General features: G+C 41.3%; 1 long non-coding RNA gene across 1 annotated transcript; it reads left to right on the plus strand.

Moving 5' to 3' along the window:
• The first annotated feature begins 791 nt into the window (after window positions 1–791).
• Window positions 792–13,773, plus strand: LOC118495209. The gene is made up of 3 exons (XR_004897527.1): window positions 792–801; window positions 6,795–6,799; window positions 13,592–13,773. It is a non-coding gene; the product is annotated as an uncharacterized LOC118495209 (long non-coding RNA).
• Window positions 13,774–16,100: the final 2,327 nt, after the last annotated feature.

The following is a 16,100-nucleotide window of genomic DNA, read 5'->3' on the forward strand; positions in this document are numbered from 1 at the left end:
AAAGATCAACTCTAGTAGGAGATAATAGCAGCAATACTTATTAGAATTACAGCCATAAGCATGATTGTTCTGTCTGAGTTCAAGCAGCCTGGCAGGACCATTTCTTACAGCTATAGTCAATCTTTCATATGTTTGGGGAATTTATTTCATTTCAAAACAGCGGGATATGCTTCAGAACTACTTCACTTTATTTGCCAATGCCTCATCTTTCTTCAAAATTGATCTTGACTTGCAGCCTGTGCGGGTAGGACATACATTCATTGATTAGCTGTCTGTTTGTTGCAGGGATCAATATTATTTGTCGGTTTGCTTTTTGCAATCATATTGTTTGGTTCTTCCCATCTTTCTGGATTGCTGGACAAGTCATTTATAAATGAGCTTAAAGGGGGACTTGGAGATTTTTAGGAGGAGGGTTGAAAAAGACAAGTTTAGAAAAAAGACCATTTTACGCCAAAACAATAGGCCTGATTAACTGTGTGCTTTTTGCTTAGTTCACTGTGTTGAGGGACATGCTTTATTGTTTTCACTATTTTATGAATTTGTTAATTTAAATGAAGGAGATAATGCATATCTACCTGTGTTGATAGCAGTAAGAGTGGAGGTTAAAGCATGAAACTATGATTCAGAGTATTTAAAATAAAAAAAGTTTAACAGGTTATTTGTGAAAGAGCATTTAACAGATATTGAAAACTAAGACATAATGGAATCTGTGGGTGTTTTGGCCATGTGGTGCTGCAGACGTCCAGAAGGGTGCAGTGTAGCTTCATTGATAAACTCTCCGTGACATGTGAGTGGACCATGGTCCAGATGTTATGTGCACGCACGCACGCACGCACGCACGCACGCACGCACGCACGCACGCACGCATTCACGCACGCATGCACACATGCAGGTACACACGCACGCACGCACACACACACACACACACACACACACACACACACACACACACACACACACACACACACACACACACACAAACACCAAGCAGGACACAAAGCTGGCAGAGCACTTCCCCCCTTCCTTCCCCACCTGCGAGCCCACCTGTGTGTCCATCTGCAGAGGAGAGACGCCAGTTGTTCTGGTTAGGAGCCAGTGTGTCTCAAGTACCTTCCCATATCCTCCTTCCATGAGCCTGTCTGCTGTCTGTCCTCCCCAGTAAGACATATATATTACAGAGAGAGAGAGAGAGAGAGAGAGAGAGAGAGAGAGAGAGAGCGAAGTGGTGCTTGGAACAACAACCATAACAACATTAAAAATAGATGCATCTTTTGCAATTTCCAACTTGCTTTTCTAATCAGAACTATATTTAATGTCCTCAGATTTTAGGAATATCTGACAATATTTAATGAAGAAATAATAACCATGATCAAGAATTAGTTTAAAAAAAGAATTATTTAATCACAGTAGTGTATGTCACTGTGGCTTAAAATGCCAGAGATTTGACATTACATTACCTCAATTTGTGTTACAGCTAAGTTCAGCTTGACCACAAATAAGCTAAATAATGAATACTATATACTGCAAACAACGTATTAAACATGATCACTACAATAATTGCAGATGAACATTAAAACTACTGAATCCATCGTCAAAATTGTTGATTGATACAATTATAAAGCAAAATAAACAAGACAAACAATGATGAATAAGCTTCAGTTTTCATTAAAAAAGCTTTCCAGCTTCTTGAAGCTAAGTGTGAAACGAACGTTTATTGTGGAAGACCACAGGGGAAATAAAACCCCACGGCCGTCTAGTTGTGTGAAATGAGAATCTTTGTCCTTAACCCAAGAATTTCACTCTGTAACTAGAATGACCTCGCATCTGGTGCTGCCATGGCTTGTCTGACAGGAATATGTCTGTCCTCGCTAGGTAACAAATGAACCCAACACCCCAGAGACTTGTATTGCATCTGTTTATCTTTTTTACCTGTCGGTTCGCTGCACTGCATCAGGCTTACACTGCTCTGCAGCCTTTGTGGATTTCAGAGCATGCCTTTGCCATTACAGGGACAGAGATAGTAGGTGTTGGCTGGTAGCAACATTTGTTAACATTTTCTCACTGGGTATGTATAGTTTAGTGTGTAAGTCCAATTCAACTTTTTTATTAATATATATATATATATATATATATATATATATTATTATGTGTTCTTTTTTTATTGGCTTTCTTTAGCTATTTTTCTTTTGGTGTTCTTCTTATGTCTTATAGAGCTAAAACAATAGGTCGATAAATTGATTAGTCGATTAGTTGGGCAAATATTTTGATAATAGATTAATTTTTCAAGCAAAAATGGCAAACAGATTTTTTTCCTTTTTCTTTTCTAAACCAAACAACTGGGTTTTAGACTGTTGGTCGGACAAACGAGAAATTTGATGACATCACCTTGAGCTTTAGGAAATTATGTGGATTTTTCACTATTTTCTGACATTTTATAGACCAAATGAATAATCACTTAACCAAGAAAATAAATGGCAAAGTATTGGATAAAAAAAATCATTAATTGTAGCCATCGCTAGTTGTAGCCGTAGACTTTGCACCTGACTGCTGTAATTTTGTTGTTGCAGATAATGATAATAAAGCTCTCTTGAATCTTGAGTGTATGCAGATAGTATAAATAGAGTTAATGGAAATGGCGACAGATATGCTTAAACAGTAAAATTAAGGACTTAGGTGAGGACAACAGGCAGGGCACTTCCCCTGTGCCTTGGTGGGGGTAAAAGGTTGAACGAAATGTCAGCCACTGAGGAACAGATGCATAATTGAAACATTGCGTTGCTGCTGCAGCCTTGCACAAGGTTGTTTGATTGATACTGTTTTAGAACACTCCTGTCCTCTCATGCTCATGGGGTTTACCTGGGGAGAAACCAGGGGAGGAGGAAAGGTGCTTAGGTGGCTCATCTGGGTTTTGGAGGAAAATTGGTGCCATCCATCAAACACTGCATTTAACAAACGCTAACGCAGGCATGGCCAACAAAGGATTCGTATATAAGGCAGCGAACCGGAAAACATGTGAGGTGCAGGGACTGCTGAGGGTCTATCAATCAGCTAGTCAGCTCCTTTATTTAACAAGCGAGGGCCACAGACCCCGAAGGGCCACACTCTATATTCTGGCTGGTTGGGCTTGCAGTCTTCTCCTGTAAAAGGAAAAGAAGGGAAGAGAGGAATGAAGGGAGGAAGGAAAGAGGGACATGAAGGGATTTGGGTTGGGGTTGGGTGGGGGGGGGGTTGCAGAAGGGTTTGGCCCGTGTCCCCTGGCGTGCTGGTGCGCTTCATCTTCTCAGTGCAAGGGCCTGGAACTGCAGCTTGATGGGATTTTCAGCCCTGTGGCCTCCGCTGTCCCAGCATCCATCTGGAGGGCTGCCGTGTGCACAGCGAAGAGCCAGCCACTCAGCGACACAGCCATAAAGAGCAACCCGTAGGCCAGCCAATGCCACTGATCTGAGGCTCGCAGCTCTGTTCAGTGGACAGGCCAACACTCAGTGGCACACATTCCTGTCGGGGACACAGGCTGATCCCTAAGCTACTGTGTGCTCAGTGGAACAGAAGACACGCTCTGTGAGGCAGCCCACATCCAACCACTCACTCCTTCAAAGCTTACAAAATTGGAATGGAACAAGGACTTAACTATTCAGCATCCCTAATGGTGTGGATAGGACTATCTCCCCTCTCTCTTTTGGTATCTGTGTGTGTCACAGCAATGAAATCTATACACTGATACTTATGTCTGCATTGCGTGACTTTATCAAGATTTTACAGTGCATTCAGTATCTGATTATGGTAAGGAGCAAAAGTAATAGTGGCACTTTGTAGATGATCCAAATATACACGCAGTTGAATAAGCCTGTTGGACAGTTGGCCATAATAAAACCTTTCCTGAAAACAATGCTTCCTTTGCACGTTCAATAACAAAAAAAAAATTACGGAGAAGTTCAATTTAATACCACAATGCACAGCATCGACGATAATATCAGCTCTATATAATTGAAAATCAAGACCAAATATTCAAAGAAAATCATTACTGTCTCTCATTACTGGATCCAATTTATGTATGCCCCGGGGGACAGAGTAGCAAATAATGGTTGAGATACTGTACGCAGCAAATTGGTGGTGAATGTGCACTGGATCCCGCCTGATATAACTGATGCGTATGTGGAAAGTTTGGATTGAAAATGTTTTTGTGTTCTCCTCAGGGCTACGCGGCATCATTAGCATATTTTTTCTCTCCTGACGACTGTAAATTCAGTGAATGTAGCCCTGTGGTGGGTAAGGTGGGCAGACGGCAGACTGTATAAATAAACACAGTCTGTCTGAGGGCAGCACTGTGGCCCCCACCTGCCCACCATCAATCAATATTACAGCGGCCACTGGCAGCCCAATCGCCCTTTTATAGGTCTTTGAAATGATCAAACATCTGCTCATAACCATACTTCACATTTAGATGGATCAAACATACAATATCGAATTCTGATTATATCATGCTGCACAACAGGATGTAACAACGACAATACAGTACATTTACTCAAAAGTGTGTACAGTGGCAGATTCGGGGGTATAAGTATAGCCTTGAGAATCAGTGGGCTTTTTAAGGCTCACCAAATACTTTGGATCAATAAAGCCAAAATGGATGACACATGTTTCCCAATAATCATGTGCAGTATTGTTGTGTCCAAAAGACTTGGGTGAAAAAACACAACTCAACTATTTCCTGTTTACTGTTTAAAAGTCGGCCGTGTTGATGGAAGCTCAGTGAACATGATAAAAGTTGAGCCCAGTAACTAGTTTGGCAGCTGTAGTAGACAAAGGTTGCTGGGGCCTGGTCCATGGAGAGGGGGAATGAATCCAACTGGTCCAAGGTTAATGGTGGCCTGGAACAAAATGGATTCAATGCCAGGGGCGTGCTGACAGGTGATTTGACATGAGTGAAGGTGGGCCATCCATCTCCTGTTGGCCCCTGTGACCCTCCCCCGCCCAGCTATAGCAGCTAGGGGGCGCCAGGTGTCATGGTGCCCTGACCTGTACAGGTCTCAGATAGCCCACCTGCTGTCTGCCTAAAGCTCCCCCTACGGCTAGAAGAGACTCCCATCACTTCACGCTTGGCTGGCATAATGAAACTGTGATTGGGAGATAGTGAACTGTGACAGGCAGTAGTAGACTCAAAGTCTTCAAGCCAAATTCAAACCACTCGCTCCAGGTTTCCTTTTATAGCTCGCTTTTCTCTTGAATGGGTCTGACAATTTAATGGTGCAAAAATGATAATCTGCCAGGCTATCTTTAAAATGCTTTCATATTCTGTATGGCTATTTTTTCGTGTACTGCAGAATATCTGGGATTTGTAACTTCTTCAACCTGAGGAGAAACATCAGGTATGCTGAGGCAAAAAATACTTACTGTGTTTTGTGTAGCTTGAGTGTCATTATGCACATGTGTGTACATGTGCTCCATCTTGCAATGTCCCCCCAACCCCCAGGGAGGCTCAGCATCACGTTTAAAACTGACATAAATTCCCTGTCACAAATCCCTGGGGCAGCCAGGCTTGTAGGGACAAAAGCAAATATTTCCGTTCCTGATCATGGCCAATCCCTTTTAACATCTCCACCCACTGACCACCCTCCCCACCCTCCTCTGAACATACCCTAGCACCGCAAGCCAGCCATTTGTCACAAAGTAATTATAGAATTATCGATTGGCAAGCAATTAACACCTTTCTTCTCTTTTTCCACCCTCCTCCTTGCCCCACCCAACCCCCTCCACCCCATCCTTTAATTTTAACTTGGAGCGAGAGAGAATAAGAAAGGGGAAAAAAGCCGTGGGAGTAGCACATTTAATCCTGCTGGCATTTCCTAGTTCTCCTCAAATTAATAGGCCGACAGGGACAAAACGGCTTTTCTTTTTCTTCCTCTGTTTCCTCTGTTATTTCTCTCCTTGTCTTGCCTGCTGATCTATCTTTAACAGACAGGGAGCTGCTTAGAGTACAGCAAAACACTCTATTCCGGCTAGAATGAATGAATACACCATTAAACCTAATTTAAAAAAACCCACATAGCTCCCGATATAGCTAGCTATAACAATGTTGTTGAACTCTCAAACAGAAAAAATTCAACTAGTACAGTAGTTTTTCTATTTTACAGTCTGTACTTTTACCTTTTCTTCCTGTCCTGTTTTTCCAGCTGCCACTAGTTGTATTGGTCCAGATGGACTTGCAGGGGAAAAGTGCTAGAACCTCCGGCTGGCAGATGTCTGAGTCAAGATGGATGTCATGGAACATCACCTTAGTAACATATGGATAGGGACAGGGGATTTGATTCCCCTTCTGGCAAGTTTGATAACACATCTTCTCTTTTTTGTTTATCAGTCTCCCTGCCATCTCGCACTCACCTGACTTTCATATTCTGCTTGCCGTGTCCACTAACAGCGATTTAAGTCATTGAGATTTTTTCTTCCTTTCTTCTTTTCCTCCTTCTTTTTTTTTTTATTATTATATTATTATTATATTATTACTTATTAATAGGATATTTTGCTGCATCTGAAATTGAGCATAATATGTATTCTTAAACTATGGATCAGACACAAAGTGGGTCATGGCTCTACTTTTAGTGTCTTCCCACAAAGTAAAAGTACCAATAAATATTAATGAGTCTGTATCCTAGGATGAGAGACAAAATTTCTAATTTGGGTTCTGCACTGAAAAAGAACCCCTGAGTTACAGGGTTTAATTTTCCTCTGGTTTCTCAAGAAAGGGGCGAGGGGGAGGGGAAGCTACTTCTAAATTACAATTCATGTCATCACACTAGGGTTGGTTGTGTGTTGTTTTTTTTTTTTCTTTGGGGAGCAGATGAGATAGAGCTGCTGTTGTCCGCGATCACATCAGTGGTGACACAATTAGTCATGCTCATAACATAATGACGGTAATGAAGCTACAGTAACTTTCTCACGAACATGACCTGGTTAATGAATAAGGACTATATTTTATTTTGGTAAGGAGCTTAATTATGCATATGTGATCAGAGAAGAGTATTTCTTAGTTTAGATTTATAGGGACTATATAATGAATGCAAGAAGGTCACAGATACAGAAATCATTTGATTTAATATTTTAACAGTCTGAATACTGGTACTCCTATGCACATTAAAACAAATACTTACAATTATTTGGAAATGCAACACCTGGGGCTCTCTTTTCCTCCCTCGAAATGCAGCTGACCTAATGTGAGTGGCATTCATTTGACAGCAATTTAGGAATAATTTGAAGGCATTGCGGGACCTTTCTCTTTCATGCTGTAGTAGTGATCAATAAATCCCCTCAGGATGTTATTCAAACACATATACAGCAATATGCCTTCCTGAAAAACACTGTGATATTGACCCGTTTTTCTTGCCCTGCAGGCCTTTTTATTTTCTCAAAGAATGGGTAACCCAGGAGACCGACATTGTTGTGGCCCTCTGCTCTATGCAGGTTTTCTGGCTTTTCTGGCTCTAACACCATAGCTCTCTGTCACATTTTATTAAAGCCTTCTCACACTTTTGCAATTCATTCTGTATGGTTGACATTTAAGAGAGTTTTAAAGCAAACGTGGGATAATCTATGTGTGGGTGTTTCATCTGAGCTTGTTTGTGTGCCTGCATTACTTTTTGTGCACTTAAGATTTTTGGGAACTTCTGGAATCATCATTATAGTCATCATCATTTTGCAATTGTACAGAAAATGCATCAGAGGTATTCAGAAGAAAACCAATACCGACACTCAAAAATTTCACTCACAATTTCTGTCCATTCAGTAACATAAGTGTTGCTGCACCCCAAAGCTCACTGCTGAAAGTAAGAAAAATATTATCCAGCATCTCGTGCATAGTGATGAATAATGATACTCTGTACTGTTGTAAATGGTGGAATACTGCACTAATCAGTTTGTTTTATGGAAATGGGAAAAATGTCTACACTAAATGTGAAAGCTTGTAGTGACAAATCCACAGATGATTATCACCGGACTCCCCAGCTCGCTTTAGCTGTATGGAGCTTTTTAGTGCTTGAAGGTCCCATGGCATTAAAAAATTTCACTTTATGAGGTTTTTTAACATTAATGTGAGTTCCCCCAGCCTTCCTATGGTCCCCCAGAGGCTAGAAATGGTGATAGGTGTAAACCGAGCCCTGGGTATCCTGCTTCGCCTTTGAGAAAATGAAAGCTCAGATGGGCCAATCTGGAATCTTCCCTTTATGACGTCATAAGGGGAAAGGTTACCTCCCCTTTCTCTGCTTTGCCCGCCGCCCACAGCTACCCAGAGAATTTGGCCTGCCCATGAGGAAATAGAGCTACAACCGTGGCCGCAAGCTGATCAAGGCCACACCCCCACCCTCCACCTTGCCCCCCCTCTCTCCTCCTCAATAGCATTTAAAGCTACAGACACAGAAATGGCACGTCCTAAGTAAAGCTCATTGTGGGGCTGGCTCGTAGTGGCTGTAATTCTGCACCAAGGCTGAATTTCGGGAAAGAGACTTCAGATACAGTATTAGGGGACCACTAAGGTCTATATAAAAGAGACTTCAGATTCAGTATTAGGAGATCACTAAGGTCTATATAAAAGAGACTTCAGATTCACTATTAGGGGATCACTAAGGCCTATATAAAAGAGACTTCAGATACAGTATTAGGGGATCACTAAGGCCTATATAAAAGAGACTTCAGATACAGTATTAGGGGATCACTAAGGCCTATATAAAAGAGACTTCAGATACAGTATTAGGGGACCACTAAGGTCTATATAAAAGAGACTTCAGATACAGTATTAGGGGACCACTAAGGCCTATATAAAAGAGACTTCAGATACAGTATTAGGGGATCACTAAGGCCTATATAAAAGAGACTTCAGATACAGTATTAGGGGACCACTAAGGTCTATATAAAAGAGACTTCAGATACAGTATTAGGGGACCACTAAGGCCTATATAAAAGCATCCAAAAAGCAGCATGTCATAGGACCTTTAAGCTGATTGTTTTGATTTCATGACACTCAACTTTACTTTTTTGATTCACTCTCAACGCTCTCATCAACCTCATTTCCAGCAGCACCAAAAAGCAACAAATACCACGCAGACAAAGTGTAGTATATAGCTGCTGAACACAGTGGGACATTTAGGAACTAAAAAGTTGGTGGAAAGCAAAACCGAGCTACATATAAAAGGAGAGAAAATATTAGACTTACATTCATCACGTCTGTTTCAGGTCTGTCTGCGGGATGTGTAAATAGGCAACTTTTTGCTTTCACCTTTGCCATATCAAATATTTAAGGTGATAATATTTCAGTGTTGTGTTTACAGATTGTTGTGCTGCCCTAGAGGGCAAGAAAACCCAAACAATTATTGCAGGTCTAAAGCTGCATTAATTAATTTTGGCCCCCACATAGACACTGAAACACTCCCAACATGAAGGTGGTAAAAAATGGTCTTTTTCACAACAGACACTGACTTACTGTAGCTGAAAAAACACAGCTGAAGCGAATAACATTAATGATGACTCGGCTCCATTTTAAGACCGGTTCACATTTCCACCAAGCAGTCCAGTTCAGTTTAGTCCTGTTCAGTATGTACACATTAGAATGGTTATTTTTGCATTTACATTAACAAAAGTTTTGGAAAGTACCTGGTAGTTATAAGGTGGAGTTAAAACACTGCAGACCATGTATCGATCAGAGAGTATTGCCACTAGCACGACACACAATAGCGGCCACAATTTTTTTTATTCACTCAACCTAGATTTTTAAAAAAATGGACAGGGTGCAGCATCCCTCTGTTTGGTTCATGATGAAAGCATTCAGCGAGTGTTGCTTTGAAGATGATGTGGAGGGAGTTGCATGCGGCGTTGCTGAGCCGAACAGCTGAGAATCCCGGCTACACTGAGGGGGTAGCTTACTATGCTTAGTGGGAAACAAAAAGAATTCTGGTATCAAAAAAGTGAGTTGAGTTGAGACGAGCTGTACTATACAGTGGAAACAAGTAAGCCATGACAATGAACCAGTACACTGAATGCTACAATCATTAATGTTATTAATAACACCGGTGCTCATGTCATGTTATTCGTCACCGTCTGTTAAATGCAGGCTACAGTAAGTGTAATATTCACTCCCTCTATCTCTCATCTGGTCCACCAAATCCAGGAACAGTTTCTCTTTACTTGGCTAAATGTTTTAAAGGTGCTGTAGGTAGGATTGTGAAGATCCAGGACTTAGCCAAAAAATTTGAACATCAACAACTTCTCAGTCCCTCCCCCCTTTCTGCTAAAGCCTAAAACAGTCTCCTAAGCCCCTCCCCCCCACAAGGGAGAATGAATGTGTGTGCATGAGCAGTGATTGACACGCAGTTAGACACCCCCCCTGGCCCTGATTGGTGCATCTGAACAGGGAGCGGTGGTAATTTTTTTTTTTAATTACCTGCTTCATGTAGTTCTACTGGAACATAGGGTCAGTTTCAGCAAATATGACAGAAAATTAGTTATATAAGGCTTACCTACTGCACCTTTAAATGAAGAAAGGAACAGGCTCTACTCATTACCTTTTTATTAAAAGTTATTTAGGATACTACCAGCCGAACAAAGTTCCATGGGATGCAAGTAAGATATAGCGAGCACTCAAACACTTCTTCTTGCATCTTTGTTATGAAGATTATAAGGGAAAGAAAAAAATGTGTAAATACTCGTCCTAGTTATTTGTATATGTTCTACTTTTTTCAGACATTTGTTTACTTTGGCTACCGCCCTTTCGATATGTGTACAAATGGCTTATGTGAGCTTCAAACAGATCAATACCAAAAGTATTGATCCTATAATACCTGTGTCATTTAGCAAACTATTGATTGAGTGAAGAAGAGTGGGATCATACATGATCAATATAAAAAATGCTGTCTCCCTCCTTTGTATTGTACAAAAAACTGATCCCATTTCTTTTTCCATTTACTGCTAAATTGCTACAGAATCACATAATTACAATCGCCTATGGTCAAAGAAGAGATTAGCTGTTGTCAGAGGCGTTGTTAGGATCTTGAAACATTGGGGGCTTAGCCAGGCCAGAAAAGTCATCTAGGGGCGTCATGGGGTATGCCCCCCCCCCGGGAGAATAATTTGTAGTCTGGTGCAGAACAGTAGTTATAATACGTATTTCAGTCCTCAAAACGCCTGCTGATTCGATGCAGACTGTGTGTGTGTGTGTGTGTGTGTTTATTTTGTATAATTGAATTACATGAAATATTAGAGCTTTTTGGAAATTTATAAAAGTCACCACCAATGATAATAATTACAAATTGGAAAGCTAACCATCAATTTCTAATATATTAACAACTTATGTAAATGAACCCAAAACACAGTGTTGTTCTATGTGTAAAGTTTGTATTGTCATTTTTATAGTGCTTTGTGAAAAAAACAACTTGTTTTCACAATTGGCATGTGCCATTTCAGGACCTTTTTTAATTCTATTATTCTTATTTTTGTAAAAAAAAAAAAAGAGAGAGAGAGAGAGAGAGAGAGAGAGAGAGATCCAGTGCCAGGCTATTTATAAAACATTCAGGGCTGCCCTAGCCTAACGACGCCCATGGCTGTCGTAGTGCATTTTATACCCATGATGTCCTGCTTTACCAAATTGCTTTCCACTTACTGAATCAACACAATCCCAGTGTTCAGAGGTAGTGGTAATACCAAAATATAGTTTGAACACATCAGGATGAATCTGGAGATTGACCATACATGTATACTACTCAGAGATGTTCACAAGTCATTTTTTGGAAGTCCAAGTCAAGTCTCAAGTCTTTGAGGGGCAGGTTCAAATCAAGTCTCAAGTCTTTTGCCACGAGTCCAAGTTAAGTCTCAAGTCTCATGCCATCTGGTCTGTCCCTAACACTGTATTGTTAAATCTTATGAATTCAAAGCATGTCCTGTAGCTACCATCCATACAGTACAGTATCAAAATCAGTTGTAGAATAACTTTATGGGGTCTACTTAACACATCCCTCTAGCCCTCGGACCTGGTGAACTATTAACCTAAGTCTGTCACATCATATGGATACAACTATAAAGATACAATTTGCCTGTTCCCAGCATTAGCACTTTGCGATGGTTAGCTTGTTACCTGTGATGATATATGCTAAATGTAACGTCTCTTTCACTCAAAAAATGTCTAATGTCGAAGTGAACTCAAGAGAATAGTGGCAGCGCCACACCAGTTACAGAACAACATGCATCTAAGTGTCAGTCCAAATTACGCACAATAAGCAGTTTGAACTCATTGATGTAATGCCATTTATTTTCTAAGTGTTAGTACGCTCAGTGAAACTGAGTCCAGCGCGAGGGAGATCCGACTCAGAGGAGGAGAGGTTAGTGAGGCCAGCGTCTCCACGGCAGGTGACAATGCGCACGGATCCGCTGCGCCACGCATGGATGAAATAATGAAATAGTTAATAGGACTACAGTAACAGAAATATGTGCAGATTTAAGACAGTCAAGACGGCCCAGTGTTGTTCACTTAATAGCCTACAAATCATCCACGGGATAAATTACGCATCACATGAGTTTGCCCACCCGACACAGTGTTTGTTCTGGGGACATGGATCCGTGCGTCCCGCCTCCTGTGTGCCATGGATGTCTGAGCCTCAGCAACTACTAACCTTAAAGATACAATGTGCCTGTTCCCAGCATTAGCACAACACTTTGCGATCGTTAGCTTGTTACCTGTTACGATATGTGCTAAATGTAATGTCTCTTTCACATTAGCGTGTGAGTGACTGACCTATCTGGGTGCGTTTTGAGATGCCTGATGAAGTTTGACATTGTTGATCCGGCATCATTTATCTCATTGCCACAGACCTTGCATGTAGCTGTTCACTTACTGACACTGTTTACCAAGTTATTGAAAGCAAAACTAATGACAAAAGGCACAACTCTTGGATTTGGTGGACTTGGTGTCGCCATGTCAATGCATTTTTTGATATGTGAGTGCGCACACATAAGGCATAGCGCATGTGCTACGTTGCACATTATGGCAAAGGGCAGGGGACATGCAGCTCATCATACGTTTCCCCAACGTATATGCGCCAATAAAAGAAAATAGAAATACATTAATACATTTAGATTTAAAAATCAATGATTGTATGAAAACATGTTGTTGACGAGTCTCGAAGCTCGAGTCTGAAGTCTTTTGGGTCGAGTCCGAGTCAAGTCTGAAGTCATCTGTTTGTGCGACTTAAGTGCGACTCGAGTCCCCATCTCTGATACTACTTGCTTGCAGCAAAAGAAAAACAAGGAGGAAGAAGCCTCGATGATACATTCACCAATGGTTGCCAAACATCTGTGCTTCATTTGCACTTTGATGTCAAGTTGTTGAGGTTACATGATCGCTGTTAGCTCACATAGTCATCATGTGAGAGCCGTTAGAGTCAGTGTTTGTTTCTGCTTGGTGGTGCAAGGTTGGAGTTAATAATAATAATAATAAATTAAATTTGTATAGCACTTTTCATGGACTCAAAGTCGCTTTACAGGGCAGGGTACAAAACAAAACAAAAACAAAACAAGATTCAGGCACAGATGAAAAGGGAGGGGGGGCGTGGGGCGTGAGGCAGAGGTGAAGAGATGGGTCTTGAGGCGGGACTGGAAGATGGTGAGGGACACAGAGGTGCAGATCAATTGGGAGAGGGAGTTCCAGAGCCTGGGAGCTGCCCTGGAGAAGGCTCTGTCCCCAAAACTGCGGAGGTTGGACTTGTGGATGGAGAGGAGACCGGCTGAGGTGGATCTGACGGACCGTGAGTTACACCTAATTTATCAAGTAGATGGTGTGAATTGTGCTCAATTTCAAGACTCCCCTCTTTCCAGGGAGACAACACAGTGTAGAAATGCTCTCTGACATGTTCTCTACTGTAAAATTGATGCTATCATTCACTGAGTGATGTGTTTGGGACAGCCACTACCTTGCAGGTTCTTTTTTTCCCCCACACGTGTCACCCACATGTCTAAACCAGTGGCATAACGCTCCTGCCTTATATCCTCATTATTGAAAACTATTGGCATCATCACTCTTGGCGATACCTACACTGGTAATACTTGGTATTGGATCAAAATATGTGGTGTTGTCCATCAGTACTTGGAGGCTGCAAGTGACTACCCACAGTTTTATGTTGAAACTGGTTTGATCTTTGTTGTTACAGTGTACCAGAAACATGGCAGCAAAGTGTGGTGTTGATTCTCAGAGGCGACAGCAGACGTATAACAGGGAGTCATTTAAGTCCTTGTTAATAGTAAGTCATATTTCTTAATCTAACTGTAATGCACAACTGTTTTACTCTTTCAAACTTTGAAGTAAACCGCACTGATACATTCACTTACTACATGCAGGCGCTGCTGTTTTTCATAAGTTTAAAGTGAGTGCGAGCAGGTCAAGTGAGGTAATTATCTTGTGTTTGCATGTTTTAACTGTGTTTTGCAGTGCCCTTATTTATTTATTTTGTTTGCAAATCTTGTTTTGTAGTTATCCTCTTTTTGCATGGTTTGTTTTATTGTGTTGTTTTGGGCTCTTGTATGCTTTTATTTAGTAGTGTTTGATTTGTGTAGTTTGTTAGTTTATTTTAGTTTAACTTGACCTTGCCTCACCCCTGCAATCCGAACAAAGAGAAGGAGAACAGGGGAGGACAGTGACAGAGAGGTTCACAGAGACGATAGTGTGAGGGGACCATAGGAGGGGACGATGGGGCTGGGGAGCAAAGAGATGCCGCCTGCAGTCTAGGTGAATGTGTGGAGAGACTAGGTCTAATGTGTGAGCCTACCTCCCATGGCGTACCTTGGGGCGTACCATGACGGATTCCACGGGGAAAGAGGAGAATGAGGCTCAGTTGGGACCACACCCTGGAGACCGCAGGCTACACCCATCATCCAGTGTGTGACTGAATGGAGAGAGCATGAGGAACGGTCCATGTACTTGGCGGCCAACGGATTTTCGTTTTGAAAGGAAAAAAACTAAAACGAAAAATGGCCAGTTTCCCAATTACCATTAGTAAATAGGAAAACAAAAAACGGAAAACAACCCATTATTCGTTTTTTGTTTTGATATTAAAAAACGGAAAACGAAAAACAATCTCGTTATCCGATTGTCTTTGATGTATTTGTAGATGGAACTCGGAAATTAAAATGTGTGTATAAATCTTATTCCTTTGTCAGTACCCGATCCGTACCGCCTGTAAAATCCGTTCTGTGCACTGCCTGATCAGTTCTACGCTTGCGCGAACACCGGCAAACTTCACAGCTCTATGCACGCATTGGCGTAAGGATGTTTGGACATTCCCGGTTACCGGAAGAAAACATTAGATAGTAACAGTAGACCGTTATGATGGCAGAGATGAAGTTTACAAGGTGTTTGCTGGAGTTGCCTAAAGTATCTGTTAATGATATACGGAGCGTCGTCTGGCCATCCAGTACAACACCATGTAGCAAATTAAATAAAGGCTTCAAATTTTACGTTTCATCATTTCTTTGCAACTTTGAAGGTAATTTGCTAACGCTAGCTAGCCTGAGCTAGAAGCCTTGCTTTGGTGTTTTAAGTCATGACTCCGTCCTGCTTCAGGTTAACCATGCTTTTAATAAAGTTTAAGCATGTGTATACCTCTCACTTTATGTGTTTGTACTTTTATGAAAGTATCAGGTAAAACAGGGCTACAAATGAGATCTCTGTGAGAGACCAGCTAACTCCTAGCAAACTATTATGTAGCTCAATGCTGGACATTTTACCCCTAATTCTGGTCACTTTACTGTATTTGTATTTGTTTAGTATTTGGTTTAGAAGCCTTTATTGGTGATTTTTACGGTACAAAGTCCTGCTACATACGTACATAGCTAGCTATATGCTCCGCTATGTCGCGTTAGCATGCAGCTACAATAGTTAGCTATGAGTATGCTAACGTTAGATTGTAGTGGAACGAAGCAGCACTTTCTAACGTCAAAAATCACAGATAAAGGCTTCTGAACCAAACACTACACAATTGGACATGTTTCAGCAGGAATGTGACCCGGAATTGGGGAGAATTTAACAACATTGCCAGCTAAAATGACCGTTAGCATGTAGCTACTATAGTGTTTAC

The sequence above is a fragment of the Sander lucioperca genome, chromosome 6, assembly GCF_008315115.2.
Source record: "Sander lucioperca isolate FBNREF2018 chromosome 6, SLUC_FBN_1.2, whole genome shotgun sequence".
NCBI lineage: Eukaryota > Metazoa > Chordata > Actinopteri > Perciformes > Percidae > Sander > Sander lucioperca.